This window comes from Lissotriton vulgaris, chromosome 2_1 (genome assembly GCF_964263255.1).
Source record: "Lissotriton vulgaris chromosome 2_1, aLisVul1.2, whole genome shotgun sequence".
NCBI classification, from domain to species: domain Eukaryota; kingdom Metazoa; phylum Chordata; class Amphibia; order Caudata; family Salamandridae; genus Lissotriton; species Lissotriton vulgaris.
Genome location: NC_141687.1, coordinates 181,069,142 through 181,085,502, shown reverse-complemented (window position 1 = coordinate 181,085,502; position 16,361 = coordinate 181,069,142). Strand labels below are relative to the sequence as shown.

Genomic DNA, 16,361 nt, shown 5'->3' with positions numbered 1-16,361 from the left:
GAGGCATTGGCGTGCTTTACATGAGCAAAAACAACAATTGATGGACTGAAGTATGATCTGAACTGATCTCCCTTTGTGACCTAATAAACTTTGCTGATAAATGTAGTAATTTACTCGCTGTTCACTCTCTAGACCTGTGATACTCAGATATGACCATGAGGGCGCATGCGGCCCTACTGACCTTTACATGGTGCCCCCTGTCCAACAGCAGCACTGGGCTGCTGTTTACTCGACTCCGTACTACCATAAAACAAACATTGGCATAGCCAATAGGTCTTGCATTTGGGACCTTATAAGTGTTTAGTTTTGCAGCACAATATCCTTGGTGCAACAACTTCAACTGTTGCGTGGCTAAACACTTATAAGGTCCCAAAGGCGAGACCTATTGGCTATGCCAAAGCTTGTATGCTTTATGGGTTTACCTTATTTGCTAGATAATCCACTGTCTACTCCATTATTTGCAGATTTAAAAAAAAAAAGTGTTTCTAGCTCAAACAGATAAAAGATTAACAAACGCAGCTAACACGTGTTGCTGTGCAGTGGAAAGTGCTTTACAAAGTTTGACTTTTAACTGTTTGTTGCTATATTCAGGTGTTAAACTGGTAGTACTAATGAGGTAAAACCTTTGCCTATATACTGTTTTTACATGTGCAAATATGACAAAAACAGCAAAGTAACAGTATTACAAAATGTGCTGCATAAGGCTGCATAGTTTGTATTTTTCGTGCCACACTGTTCAGTCAACCATGCCACATAATTTGGTCCTCTCTGTTGCACGACTCCAGTGGCACCATACACACCTCTAATCCAAACATAAATAAAATAAATGGAGAGTAGTGGAAAGTGCAAACCGGTACATTTGCACCGAGTCATTCAAAAATCGGAACCATTAAAGCCGCAGTATGAACCTGCAGTGACTTGTCAGAGTCACGTGTAAACAAGTTATGCATAAAATTGCAGTGATGTGTACTTACTATAATCTGTGTAGGGTGGAGCTATATACGTGGTGTGGGAGTAAAGCCAGGGTTAGCAAATAGTGTCAGTGTTGAACATGTTAGCTAGGTACACTCAGCTACACCCGCGCCCTCACCCGCCCCTGAGCCCCCGGATAACACTCAAAGACATTTGACTCCTACTTTGACAATACGATGGCAGTTGGCTCTAGGAAGACGCTGAACGATTGAAAGCTGAGTGCAGGATACCTGCTCGGAGCGCGAGGGCAGGCCCAGCAGTCACGAGACAGGGAGCAGGCATCATCAACAAGCGTGTGAGAGGGACTGAAGTAGCACAGACCACACACAGCACTAGGTCAGCTGCTAGAGAGGGAAGGGAGCACGATGCACCAACAGCAGGAGAGCTCAAGAGCGGGCGGTGACGGGCTATCTAAGCAGGAGAGACAGCCGCACAACGAAAACGGGTTATTGCACCAAAAGAGACGGTCGTGGGCACAGGCAGGGTGGATTTTGAGCCAGGGCAGTGCGAGACAGAGACCAAACTGGTCACAGAAGAACAGACAGCAACAGTCAGAAATGACTGGGCCAAGCAGTGAGGAATTTTGCAACTAAATTAGGAGGCAGACCGGTAACAGTCCTCACGGATATTTATAAAGCTAAGTGCGTGTCTACAGCAATCTATGGGGCAGGCATATGGGGTATTATGGACTCCAGCAAGATCCAGGCGTGTGAAAACGCCTTCCTACGGTATTTGATGGCAGTGCCAAAGTCAACTTCCACATGTGTCTCCCACAAAGAGCTGGGCATAGTCTATGTGTCCGATCTTATCAAGGTAAGCCCAGCACTGCTGTGGCACAGGATTTGGGTCTCCCAGGAAACAGGGTTGAACAGAGACATTATTAGTGATTGTATGATTCATCAGGGGTATACAAAATAGAGTGGCTAATGTATGTTAGACGCTTCCTAATAGCTATTAGCCATCAGGATTATTTTGATAATCCATGTAGTATGGTTGGTGTCTCTAGACGTAAACTGAAGGACAGATGCCTTTCCTTCCTGGAAGACTCCAGGTGGCAACGGAAGGGCAAGAAAACATCTGTCATGCATAATCATATGTTGTTAAATGGCCCTGGCCTGCAGAAGTACCTATCCCTCACTCAAAGCTGCTTTACTCGGATGCTGCTCTCCCGCTTTAGGGTGGGCAGCCTTTTTAGACTGGTGACTTTTCTGAAGACAAACACTTGGATAGACCCGTTGCCTCTCTGTCCCTGTGATGATGTATCACAACAATCAGCTCTACACTGTATCATGTTTTATAAATTTTACGCCACAATTAGGAAAAGGTACATATTTGGCTTGCTTAGACAGTGGGGCCTAAGACAGTGCAGACCGGCCTTGCTGAGATTGCAAATGATGGAGAATGAGTTTACTCTGTTCAGTATTTCAGTGTTTTTAAAATGTTTGCTGAGATTTAGATTATCCATGAATCACAGTTTTTAAATTTCAGTCATAGATAAGCGGCATTTCGGATCTTTTTAAAATGTGTTCTTCTTTTTATTGGAACCAATTAATATTGCAGATGTATAAATGAGTTTTAGAAATAATGATGAATTTTATAATTGTATTTTAAAATGTGCTTTTATGGTTTTCTAAAAATTGATACCGAATAAAGCTTTTTTGACTTGACTTGACTGAGCCAATCCAAGTTATACAGTGCAGGCAGTCACTAACAGAAGGCTTTTGTGTTCATTAAGTCTTTAGCTGCTTTCTCCTCTTTTGAGTGCGGTAAAATACGGGTGGGCCGCGCTTTGTTCATAGATGAACGTCATGGTAAAATGCACTTTTAAGTTCACGCAAACCTTCACTTAGTAAACAAAGTCACATCAGAACAAGCATGCGAGTGGTGCGAGCGTGCACGCCACAGCGAGCGCTCTGTTTTCAATTATCGCGCACGCATCTGTGCACGATGTGGCCTGTGGGGTTAACCGCAAGCAATAGGCCCTGGGCGGGGCAAAGGCGGGACATGCACCCGCATTTGCCCAATTGCGTGCTGTCTTTCTCAGAAAGACGCACGCAAAGGGAAATAGCCTGTGAAGGAAAAAGAACCACACGCACGAGCGTGTGGTGAGCTTTCGAAAGCCCTTTTACTATTTACATAAAGTCTCGCCAGAGAAGGAGCTGCGCGCTGCTACAGGCTCGACCTAAAAAGATGTTAAATAAGCAGGCAAGCATTTATTTAATGGTTCATTGAAGTTAAAGGAAGTAAATATAGTGTCCTGCACTGCTTGCTTTAGAAACATCTTCATTTTAAAAGACATCTTTCCAGAAATGTGTAAAACTATGATAAAGTCTCTTCAAAATTAAAAAAAAAAATTTCATTAACATGTAAAACGTTTTCACTTTGCGACATCAGATTATAACTGCATTGAGAAGTCTTTTTTTAAGTGATAGTTTTTAAATATGAATTTAGAAACACTGATTTCCCCCCTAACCCTCACCCTCACAATAATGGCAATAGTAAAGTAAGAGGCAGGTCAGTTGTTATGTGCACTCGTTGGGTGCCCTGGGTTCCTATTATACATGAACAAATTATAATTTATAAATTCAAATACAAGTGAAGATTTTGTACAACGCACATCCTGAAGTCATATATTTTGAGGTCCTTTATATGTGATAATTAAAAAAAGGCGGGAAAGTGAAATAAAACAATTGCCTAGGATTACAAAAAAAATTTGAGTAGGGAAGCAAGGATTAATTTCAGGTTTTTCGTTTCACCTTGTGCAATTCAGCCACTAGATAAATATATGCTTCACTTCCCCTAAAGCCACCTTACAACCCCCTGCCCCGCAAAACCCGTGCCCGCCACCTTGAATCAATGCGGTCACATCACAGACCAACGATTTTGGCCCCCAGGAGAAAGTTTGTAACTGCCAAAGCTTAGACGTTTGTCCTAGACCTTCATAGAGCGTTACTCCTTCGGCTTCAAGAGTCAAATCCGACTTCACATTTTTATAGTATAGTAGCATTTTCAGCTTGCCACAAGAGGGCGGCAATGACACACGAGCCGCGGTCTTCATCTGAACATGGGTTTACGGAGGCCTGAGTCTTATGTTGGTACCTTCTTCATCAATCACACTTTAGCCAGTTTTCTTGTTTTTTTTGTTTGCAGTTGTATATAGCGCAAACTCGACGGAGCACTTTACATGAGCACCAGTGACATTACACACGGAAGGACACATTTGACTAGGGAAATTGAGTGATTTGCCCAGAATCACAGGACGTTGAGCCGAAGTCGCGACTCTAACCTGGCAGCTCTCGCAGTTACACCACATTCCCTGTTTGCACAAACCCCACACACATGTAACCACATGTATCAAAAGGCGGAATCCCTCCTAGAGCTATAGAATATCTCACGTTCTCAAGCAGAGAGTCACTTACATTGCTCTGAAGTTCATAAGTGCATACACTGAAAGAACTAAGATCCCACCTTTTTAGGTTTTCAAAAGACGCACCAGGGATGTCCTTCTGTGTGTTAGTTTACCAACGCGCAGCACTTCCGCGTTCCGTTTATTAAACTTAAAGACTGACAGAGGGCCCTGTAAAATGAGCTTCAACTGGACTAGTGAAGGATAATAGTTATTCCAGAAAGCGCCCTGACTTCCGGCTTTGAATCATGGCAGGCACGTACGGAGCTTCGGCTGTGTACATCTCAGGCGTGGAAAATTAAGGGAAACGTATAGTTGTCAGGGTACATCATAGTGGGGTTTTTCGACGTTACACAACTTGAGTTCCAAAAAGACTCGCCGTTGGTCAAGGTCTGGGACTGTTATGGTTGCAACGCCGCGCCTCACCACTAGGCGGCAGAATATTCCTAGCATGCTAATCCAGAATATAAACAATTTTTGCGGAAGTATTTTCTGGCTTTCCCACGGAAAGTGGTCATCGAAAGCCACATGGTGTCACGCACATAGATCAACGCGACACTCTTAATTAGCCTTATACAGGTTACAACATTACGGCAATTAGGGGAAACACCTGGCATGGAGACCAATTCTGGACAAAGGGTCAACATTCGGGACAAAAAATCAGTACAATGGGTCAACATTCAAGACAAAGTGCCAGTTTTATGGACACATCGGCGGAGGTCAAGCCTGCCAGCCTTCTGGCTTTGGCATTGCTAGTTTTGTTTTGTCAAGGTTTTTGTAAAACCCTACTGTTGGGGGAGATGTTGGCCACTCAGCAATATAACAAGCATTGGCAAAGCCAATAGGTTTTGCCTTTGTAACATCTGTTAGCTTTGTTATGGTTTTACATTAATTTTTCATTGTAGTCCATGCTGCTATCTAATCTGATTATTACATTTTGAAGAAGGTAATTTTAATGTTCGTAAAAAATCTTAGAAACTGATAGTTGTTCAGGTTGTGACGAATGTTAAAGTAATAACCAAGGGAACCAAGCTCCTTAATGTAGAACCTGATTTGTATATGCCATTGAACTAGAGCAGTCATACTCAAAGCAATACTGTGGGCCGCATGCGGCCACCCTGACCTGTCCATTCGGCCCCCTGGTCCACAGCAGCTCTGGGCTGCTGATTATTCGACTCAGTACTGTTATGTTATTAAAAAGAAGTTAAATAAACGGGCAAGCGGTTATTAAAAGGTTAATTGATGTTAAAGAAAGTAAATATCTAGTGTGTTCTGCACCGCTTAGCTTTAGGAATACACTTTTTAAAGACACCTTGCAGCAAAAGTGTAAAAATGTAATAAAGTATCTTCAAAATTCAAAAAAGCATATTTTATTAACATGTATGTAAATGTAAATGTATTGGCATTTATATAGCGCACTACTTACCCGTAGGGTCCCAAGGCGCTTCGACCGCTGCGAAACCCTTCCTGGCTTCCCTGAGAGATGGTCCCTTAATGGGTATCTCCAGGGTGAGACCAGGCATCCCCGGCGGTCTGGTGGGGCCGTTAGTGAAGATGAGGCAAGCTAATGCCCAGAGTTGCCGAGTGTGATCGCTGATCAGAGTGGGCACCGAGGCGAGAGAATTATCGAGTCCGCTGACCCTGGTCCAGAAACCTGCCGCGCCGGGAATCGAACCCTGGTCCCGGGCCGTCCTCTGCTCTCGGGTCTGCCGCCTCTAACCAGTGAGCCACACTACTTCACATGCAGAACCGGTTGACCTTTCTACAACAGATTCTATCAGTACATTGAGAAGGTTTTTTTTTTTTAAAAGATCGTTTTTAAAAATGAATGTAGAAACATTCATTCTTCCCACCACCCTAGCAATAATGGCAATAATAAACTAAGAGTGATGTCAGTTATGTGCATATTGCAAAGCATTAAAGTTGTGGTAATTTACTAATAGGCATGAAAATAAATACTATCTGCTAACCATAATATAAAGCGATACTGACAAAAGTGTAATATCTCCATTAGTTTATAAATGCGTGAAGTTAGATGTACTGTGGTTCTTTTAAATGCTCGAAAACATTTGTAATCCTCAAAATCACCTAATAGCCATATTGTTTTCAAAAAAGTAGACCAGATGACACCTAACAATTTGGAAAAGGAAGTGTACCAAAAATAATACTTAGCACAGGGGTGTCCAACCTTTTCTGAAATAAGAGCTATTTATGTTCAATACAAATCCTCCAGAGCTACTAATATTATAAGAGATGGTAATAATAACCACATAAGACAAGATTACATGAGGGGCCACCATATGCAAGATTACCAGTTATGATCACCTCAGTTTATCAGGCATGGTTGCCAGCATGCTTTGTCAACGTGAAATGCCTCTGCATGTATAAAACGGAACAGTCAATGCTGCGCTGCTCCTAGCACCTAGTTAATAATATTAGTAATAAGTCTACCCAATTCCAATTTATTTTCCACACTCAAATATCAGCTTTAAATATATCTTGGAATTTCAACCTTTTCCCCCAAGCATCAATTTAATGCGTTCTAAAAATACATACATTTTAGTCTTGAAATACATGCTTTTTAATTTTAGGGTATATACACTATTTCAGCCAAGCAAAGCTTCTAATTTAGTTCACAAGGCTGCCCACGAAGAGCTACTTACAGGTCGCAGGAGAGCTGCCAGTAGCTCACGAGCTACTCAGTGGAGAAGCCTGCCTTAGCACATACCTTCTAAGGTTAAGGTATGTGTTGTGCATATCAAAGAGAGAATGCAATGTCGAAAGAGTCTAACAAGCTGGCGGACTCCTTAAAATAAAGAGATCTTATAATATGTTTTAGCAGTTTCAGAAGTCTCAACAGTACATGGGCTGTAAACACTGTCTGCAAACTGCCCAAAATCAGCATTTATTAGAGTGACGCCGAGCAGGGTTGACAGATTGGGCTAGATCTTGCACAATCTGTCTAAATTGTTGCCATGTGTGAGTGAAAATATTCATTTGTGTGGCTTGGCAATTCTTATGCTATGTATAACTTTGTGCAATGTTTGGGTAACTGGCCTGGGCATTAGTGATAGTAACAGTCTAAAAGCCTCAATCTTTGCTTCTTAGAGTGATACATCTGTGCTGGCCACAAGCTCTCAGCTGCCATGTGTAACTGAAGTCATGTATGTACCATTTTTGTATAGCATGAGGGATTTGGGTAGCGTTTATTCAAAGAAACGGATGGAAATGATCTATTTTCAGGTTTTAATTATTTTCTTCTTAACAACAAACATTTATTGTATTTAATTTGTGTTTTAAGTTTAATGGGCTTTGACCAGACATTGACTGGTTGACTTCAGGAAGATGAAATGCTGAGCCTAGGCTCTGATGGTGTAAATCAACAATGACACGCGCTGCTGACATCAACCCAGGAAGTATCACGGAGTGGAACTGATGATATGAAGGGAGCTACTTGTGTCGGATGTGCTCCTCATGAAATGGAAAATGAACTCCCTCACAGTGAAGTGATCCACGGCTGCATGCTGCAACGGTAGAGGGTGGAAGTATTATGTGAACGACAACAGACCCAATGGCTGAAAGACTGTGTGCAATATATATGCACCAATATCTATGTATATCTCTTTCGATCTTCCTATTACACATGTGTAATTTTAGTAAAACGAAAAGGTCTAGGCTAACACCAGCCGGAAACATAATGAGAGACAGATATTCAACCCAAACACTGCTGAGGAGAAGACCCCACAGGAGGCTAGACGCCTCAGTGGAATTGGAGTAGTTCCTTCTGGTGTGGAGGAATATGCACACCACAGATGGGAGACGAGTGAACACTCTCCGAACCTACACAGAGTTAGGAAAGATTAACAACTCAGTCCAGATCAACACATTTGAAATGCAAAAGAGTCTAGAAAGCATTATAAATATTAAAACAAAAATAATAACGGAACTCCCCCTGTTTAGACCTATCAGTAGACTACGGGGTACCCACCAGGTGAACCCCACCCTGTACATGCACCACCTCATGTCCCTTCACAGATGTCCATTGTCATGTCAGGGACACCCCAGAAAACCTCTTGCCTCCTTGACACTGTCTTACCTAGTACCATCTAGAGCAGCTGGATCCTTTCCACTATGATCCTGGAGGGGATGTTCCAGCCGTGGTTTATAACAAACATCTTTGATACCTTTCCCTGTTCAAGATGGAACCCCACCTGCCACCCCCAACACCTCTTTTAGGGATGGAATGTCCCATTCCTATATAGTGTAATTCTCCATTTCACCAGATCCTTCGTGCCAGCAGCAATGCAATAGGAGGTTTACAGTCTAGCCACACTGCATTGATGAGTGGTATTAAAAGTGACAGAATATCAAAATGAGCGTAGAACCAATCCTGCGCCCCTACCATAATAACAAATGCCACCAGTGAACGGCTCAGTTTTTTGTGCAACCTATATGTGGATTAGTGTGTTACAGGTGAAGCAACATTCGAGTCTGTTAAATAAAATACAAGCGTATTAAGCATATAGTGCACTTCCAGAACGTACATATTGAAAATGGATTTAAATAGCGCTTCCTAGCCCTTGCGAGGCATTCGAGTGCTTTACGCCAGGCGCATGCTGCTCTGAAACCCAAGGTTAGTGGTTAGTCACTATTATTGGTTGTTGTTGGCTACTGGGATTGCTCATGTGTGTCCAAGCAAACATCCCATGCATTCACTCTAGTTTCTTTGCGGCGGAGTACATCATTTTGAGTTACTTGTGATCATTGGTGGAGGCAGGGAGGTCTGCGAGCTCACGCACATGGTTGGTGGGATTAACAGATGAGCTGGGGGAGATTAGGTGTTATCAGGTTAGTCTGGTCTGACTTTTAGAGGGCGGAGGAGAGGATGTGACCTTGTAAATGAGTTACAGGTGATTAAGCCACGAATGCTTGTTACAGAGAAGGTAGGGCTCAGTGAGAGGAGGCGTGCAGAGGAAGCGAAGGAAGGAAGGAAGGAGAGGGCCTTTTCAAAGAAAAAGGAGAGCCCACAATCAGAAGTTTCAGTTAAAGGTCACTTTTGTGTTGGAGTTTAGGAATATAGAGGGTATTTTTGAGAAAGCCTACAATTTAAGGATTTAAGACTGTATAAAGGAACATATTTTGCACATGAAGAGTGTGCTATATTAGGTATTTGTGACAAGCACTCGAATAAGGCAAGTTTTTAGGAATCCCACCACTCTTCTAAACACACTAAAGGCCTGATTTAAGAAACTGAAATTTGCCTGACAACTTTAGTAAAATTGTAATAATAAATAGGTCACAACAGGCAATGATGATGCATGTCTGGAGTCTTTCTAGTTAAATATAGGGTCTATTAAAGTATAGGTGTAACAAAATGCTATAGTGAAGGGAGTTTTTTTTATTGCCAAGAGGGAAAGAAAGGTAGCTCTAATTATATATGCAACCACTGACGAGATGCAGGACCTGTTTTTTTTTAACCTATAATGGGAAAATGTATTGGTCTCACTGAAACTTTATTTCAGAACAGCAGTTCCTCATGAAAGGGGGAGGGGTAAAGATGAAAACCTTGTTTTCTTGAAAAATTAGACTGGCATATTTGAAGGGGATCTCATATACCACAGAGGTGGGCGTGCCATTTAAAGCTCTGATGCCAATGAAAACACAAGCGAGGCTCCACTAGAGGTTCTTGTGTAATCTCAAGCCCAAAACAAGTGGAGCTTTCGTGTGGTTTTCACTGCCACCCGTGCTCTACCCTTAGGGACAAAGAGTTAAAATCAGTATATTAACGTTTCAGAAAAAAAATAGAGAGACACATAGATACCTATAAAATGGATAATTTGTCCAAAATGAAACCAGAAAATCAGGGTTTAAACTTGCCTCCCCCCTTAACTAAATTGTGTGATCTTAGGCAAGTATTTTATTTTGCCAATCTTCCTTTTAATTCATTATCACATATGAAAGCACCTTCAAATACGTGACTTCAGAATATGACCTGTAGAAAAGCATACATATCATGTTTGATTTAATAGACTACCATGTTGTTCTGTCTAAGAATCTTGGCCTCATACAGAGTGCACATGAAAACTGGCGTGCCTCTTAGGTAGCATTGTCTCCAGGGCACTCGCGGAATAAGAATGGTTTTAAATTCAAGTTTAAAAAATATCATTTTAAATAAGTACCTCTTGATGAAGCGATAGAATGTAACTTTGCTAGAAAATGGGTCATTGGTTGTGTGGCCTGCAAAAGTAATGGGTCTGCATTTCCACTCAAAAATAGAAAACATCATAGCTGCACTGCCTCAAGTCGTGCAGACTGCACATATAGGCAATCAGATAGCAGGAGATTGCGCCCGCCTGGACACCTTTGGTCCAATCCCTGTAGCATAGGTCGCAAAGGAGCTAGGATCCATGAGGAGTGGTTCACCAGGGGATCCAGCCCCAATGAGATTTCTGAAACAGGTGACATCCGTAGTTGCGGCCCCCATTGCGTACCTGATTAATACATCCCTTACCCAGGGTGTGGTGCCGCCGAGCTGGAAAAGAGCTGTTGTAAAGGCTCTCCTGAAGAAACTCAATCTGGATTCCTCAGATTTGGCAAACTTCAGGCCCATTTCTCTGCTGCCGGGTCTTGGTAAGATCGCAGAAAGACTGGTCAACCATCGACTGTCTGTCTTTCTGGAATCCAACGGCCTGCTGCGAGAGTCACAAACGGGTTTTCGGCCAGGGCAGGGCACAGACACCGCCCTTTTGGCAGTCGTTGAGGAAGCAAGGAGCATTTTGGATTTAGGAGGGTCAGTGGCAGTGATCCTCCTGGACCTCAGTGCTGCCTTTGACACTGTAAACCACCAAGTGTTGATTCAACGGCTGTCCAATGCGGGGGTCACAGGAGTGGCGTTGCAATGGCTTAGGTCATTTCTGTGTGGTCGTACCTATCAGGTCTGGGAAGGCAGCGAGAAGTCTACATCTATCCCCCTCCAGTGCGGTGTGCCACAGGGCTCTTTGTTGAGCCCTACGTTGTTTAACGTTTATATGGCCCCCCTGGAGGATGTGGTTGCCCCTTTTGGGATAAAAATTGTCAGCTATGCTGACGATACCCAGCTGGTGGTTGCATTATCCCAACTGGAGAAGAACCCAGACTCGCTGCGCCTATGCCTGACCAATGTACACACTTGGATGTGTGAATCGTCGCTCAAACTAAACGGTTCCAAGACCGAGATAATGCTGTTAGGATACAAGACTCCCTCTCTTCCCTCGACCGTTTGGCCCAGCTGCCTGGGTGAGCTCCCTAGCCCCAAGCAGGAGATCAAGAGTTTGGGAGTATGGTTGGAGCAAGATCTTTCTTTTAAGACCCAGGCTAAGAAAACGGCGGGGATCTGTTTTGGGCTTCTTCGCTCAGCCCGTAATGTCTTGCCTCTCCTCCCCTTGCCATCGAGGAGGTTACTCACCCAGGGCTGATTATCTCTAGGCTCGATTACTGCAATGCCATATTCCTTGGCGCCACGCTCAGCAAGCTGCAGCAGGTGCAAAATGCTGCGGCCAGGATGCTGACTAACGCGCCAAGGAGGCAATCCGCTAAGCCCGCCTTGAAAACTTTGCATTGGCTCCCGGTGCGAGAGAGGGTCAAGTTTAAAGCTCTCTGCACTGCCCATAAGATCCTCCAAGGGAAAGGACCTCCCTCCCTAAGGAAGTTAGTGGTGCCCTATAAAGCGAACAGAGCTCTTCGCTCCGATCAGAAACTTCTGCTTCAGGTCCCCAGAGTTCATAAGGCCCGCTCTGGCGGCAGAAGATTTTCGGTGCATACAGCCACCCTCTGGAATGCGCTCCCATTGAAAATGCGTCTCGAGACATGCACTCTTCGTTTTCGGAAGCTTCTGAAAACACATCTCTTCCCGTCTTAATATGTTGGATTTGGCTTTGCAACGGGCTGACGGACACCTTGACAAGTGCTGGGATGCCCAAGGGTAACCACGCGCTATATAAGATTCATAATAAAATAAATAAATAAATTTCTCCTCGCTAGGAACCAAACAACTCATTGTAGCGCTTGACTCTGTCAGGGCAGCGAAGCACAGCTGTCCAAGGCCTCCTCAAGGGAGGTGGTGTGGACTAGTAGTCCCCATTCGCTAGCACGCAGTAATAACACTCAAAAGATTGTCCAGTCTGTGCTTTTTCTTTTGAAAAAGGAAAAGTGCATTTATTACACACACATTGCCCAATACTAGGCAGTAATTTACAAATATACATAAGGCTAATGGAAATACCTTTTGGTGACACAAGAGGGGTCTAGTTCAACAAATCACTAATCTAAACATTAACTAGTACTTAAATCCAAGGATTCACCATAACTTGGGAAGAAAGCACCTAATATTGGCAATAAAGCATATCTACTTTGATCAGAGGTGGCTGTCAATCTCATTATTTAAAGAAAGGATGTACCAGAGAAATGCAGGCGTTACTGGTTTGTGCCTTCATAGTAAGCTGCTAACATGGAGAAAACGCCAACTGTACACATCGCCCTCTTTCCAATTGTACACATCGCCCTAGAGGGCATCACATCATGGTTCCATGTGTTTCGGGGGTCAAAGGTCACCCAAAATTAAAACTGTCATATCTTGGACCCAATTGGGCCGATTAGGACAATCTTTTTTTCTTGTTTTGCTCTTGGTGGCGAGCCCTAGCCACATGAAGCCCTTTCCTCTGGCCTCTGGGCATCCAATGTGACAAACTATCCCGGGGGCTGGTTTCACTTGCTCCATGTGCCAGCCTTTCTCCTTGTTTTCCCTCTGGGCCTCTCTCCTCCTTGTGCTGAAGGTCAGTCTTTCCCCCAACTAGTCCTCAGGGGGTGACCAGCTTCCCTAGTCCTGGGTCTGCCCCCACTGGTCCTGAGGTCAATTAGCCCAGATGGCAGATAGAGTTTTTTTTCCTTCCAATTGCAGATGGCGTTGGCCTCCAGTCCCAGTCAGTGTGCAGCAGAAAAGTACAACCAAGAGAGAGCTCTTCCAAGACCTTTTAAAAGGGGGCTGAAGGTTCCAGCAGGGAACACATTTGGTCTATCCTGTGGTGCCACATCACCTCTCCGCCCCTGTCCAAAACTCCCTGCACAACCTTCTGGGATTTTTTAAAATGGCGTCACTCAGGGGCCACTTGCCACATCAGCTCTAGGGGTCTCAGCTCCACGCCACACTGACATCACTGCTAGGGCCTTCCGAGCAAACTTCAAAGGAGTCTCTCTACTGGTTTGGCTCATGCGGTCTGGGCTTCCTCCTTTGTTTAGTGGGCTTGGTAAGGCCCCCTTCCTGGCACAGGATGACAACCCGCTGACTGATGTAGGGTAGGCCGCCCTATACCTTTCCTAGTCAGGAGCCAACTTAAGAGCTGTTATTTGCTCCTTTTGTGAGGGGAGGCCTTTGTTCCTGCGGTTGGAGAGAAAAGTAATTACCCAGTCCAGAAGGGTGACAAAAGACTTGAGCTCAGATCCTGAGCTGAGCCAGAGAAATATAACATTCCTGGATGACCCATAAGAGTACAGACTTTGGGCTTTACAGTATTGTTCTTATCACACAGTTTATACTGTACATTGGCACAACACTGGTGTCTGTACGCCAAGGGGAAGAGGAGCTGCACTCTAATGCAGCCTTCCCCATAAGTGTATATCGGAGTAACACTGCAGACAAGACAGTAAAGCACACTGCTTTTCCCTATGAGTGTACGCTAGTGTTATAAGGGCCTAACCCAGGTCAGTACCTAATCCCACAGAGTCCCTCCTGTTTCAGGCTACCTGTGTGCAGGTCCAGCGCTGTGCACAACAGGAGTCTCTCACGTGCTAGCCTCACACGTGAGCACACACGTATGTACATATGTTCATGTGTAACCAGCCATATGCCCCTTACCCTTGTTGCGTCGCAGTGGCCTAATCTTAAAAGGTGGACACTGGTGGTAAACACGCACAGTCCTCTTTGCCATGAGTTTACCATGGGTGAGTCACAGGTTATGCGGCTCCCCCACAGTTAAAGGTAAAAAAACAGGCAATCAAGAATAAAAACAATCTGAGCAAATTAGATGGCATGACCACCTTCTAACAGACTTAATAAGGAGAAAGATTCCACAGGTTGAAGAAATACACTTGTTTGATTTTTTAACAGACTTTATCATAGTTCTGTTGTAGTATAATTTACATGGCAAACATTTTCAGGGCTCGGCTCATACATGGGCTCTTAAAGCCAAGCTAGACCGTTGGCTCGGCTCTGCCACCTCTAATGTACCACAAAGCTAACTGAGGCTCTCTCAATTAAAATATTTGCTTATGATCACTCAACTGGTCAAGAAGCATGCAGCTTAATGTTTCAGAAGCGCCCAGAGGTGTGCAACTGCGTTTATAAAATTCTCATGTGAGACAAATAAACAAAAGCAGAACATTAATTTGATGCTGCAGGGAGAATGAGTGCCTCGAGGCACAGTGTGAAGGGGAGTTTAGAGAAAGCTAGTTAGAGTGATGAAACAAGCATTTACAATGCAATGGTCTCGGCATCATTAAAGGTAGAGCTATTGGCATTGCTCATGACATTTCTTTTTTTTTTAAATCATCAATGGCATTGTCATTTACATTGCCAATAGCTTAATCGTTATATAAATGGCATTGTCATTGACAATGCCAATAGCTACACCCTACACAGAACCACCCTCACACAGACACACTCAACAGCACTCTGCAGTCTGTACTCAACAGCACACTGCACTCAACAGCACACTGTACTCAACAGCACACTGCACTCAACAGCACACTGCACTCAACAGCACTTTACTGCACTCCACAGCACTCTACTCTGTATTTACCTCTGTGCATTTTGGATAGCACAACAGAGGGCTTTTAGCCGCTTCGCATTACACAAAGTTACACCCATTTGTTTCTTAGCCATGGGAAGATTTCGTGAATACCTGAGACACTCAAGATAAAGAGCTGATGGGGAAACTCCGACCCGGCTCCCCAGGTCTAATGTCAGCAGCTCTGGCTGTAAGGCCACATTCTGAATAGATTGAAGGTGGCAGTCAGAAGTCGCCTGAAAGCTCTTCTCATTATGGGATCAAGTCTTCAACAGGACCATGAGCTGGGGGTTGAGCAGAGCATTGTCGAGGCAGAAGTACATGGCACTTTGTTCGCGGTGCCAGTGAGCAGGGAGCAATAAACCGGAAGTGGGAAGCGTCGCGTGCATTTAACCTTCCTGTCGGACGAGGCACTTAGCTCTCTTTTCTGCCCATGAGCTACATCTGGCATGCAGAACGCCCCCAGTGCGTGGTCACTGTAGCCTCTCTGCATTTTTGCCCCCAGATTATATGCCACATACAATGTATGTATAACATTACTGTCCTCGCACTGACAACATTGAATAATAGTAATCATGGCTGTATAATTCAGAGTCCACTCGGCAATGCACATACACAGGACTTAGGTTACTATAGGGAAGGTTGTCTGTTAATTAACAGGGAATCGAGAGGGGTTTGCAACACTTTCAGAACAGGGCCCCAGTGTGATAAAGAGACCCACTATATTTTAAACAGTGATTATAATATATCCAGACATCGAGTCGCTTTAAGTCTTCAAACTACATTTCCCAGCATAGCTGTGGCCTTAGGCGCATTTGCGCCGACGCATAGTATTGACGGCGAGCGTTGAGCGCTGTGACGTCATACGCACGCACGGAGATGCGCGTCAACACGGAAGAAGATTCTCCTTTTAATGGCGTCGGTGCACCGGGTCGGAACCTCCCTACGAAAGAGCTTCAGAGGGACGCCCGGTGCATCGACGGAGAGGTAAGGGCTGATACAAGAGTGGGGACGCTGTTGGTACGTAGTGGGCCGTTTTTTAAGATATACAAGCTAAAAATAGGGGTCGCTGATTACATGCACCTACAGCATGGCTCTTTGTGACATTACCTGTGTGCTGCTAACTACTGCTAGCCTATGAGTTATAAGATCGGTAACTATCA

At 44.2% G+C, this 16,361-nt stretch overlaps 1 protein-coding gene across 1 annotated transcript in view; it reads right to left on the bottom strand.

Annotated features, from left to right (window-relative positions):
- MLXIPL (MLX interacting protein like) overlaps nt 1-16,361 on the bottom strand; it is a 941,138-nt gene that overhangs the window by 57,362 nt on the left and 867,415 nt on the right. The window lies entirely within an intron of this gene.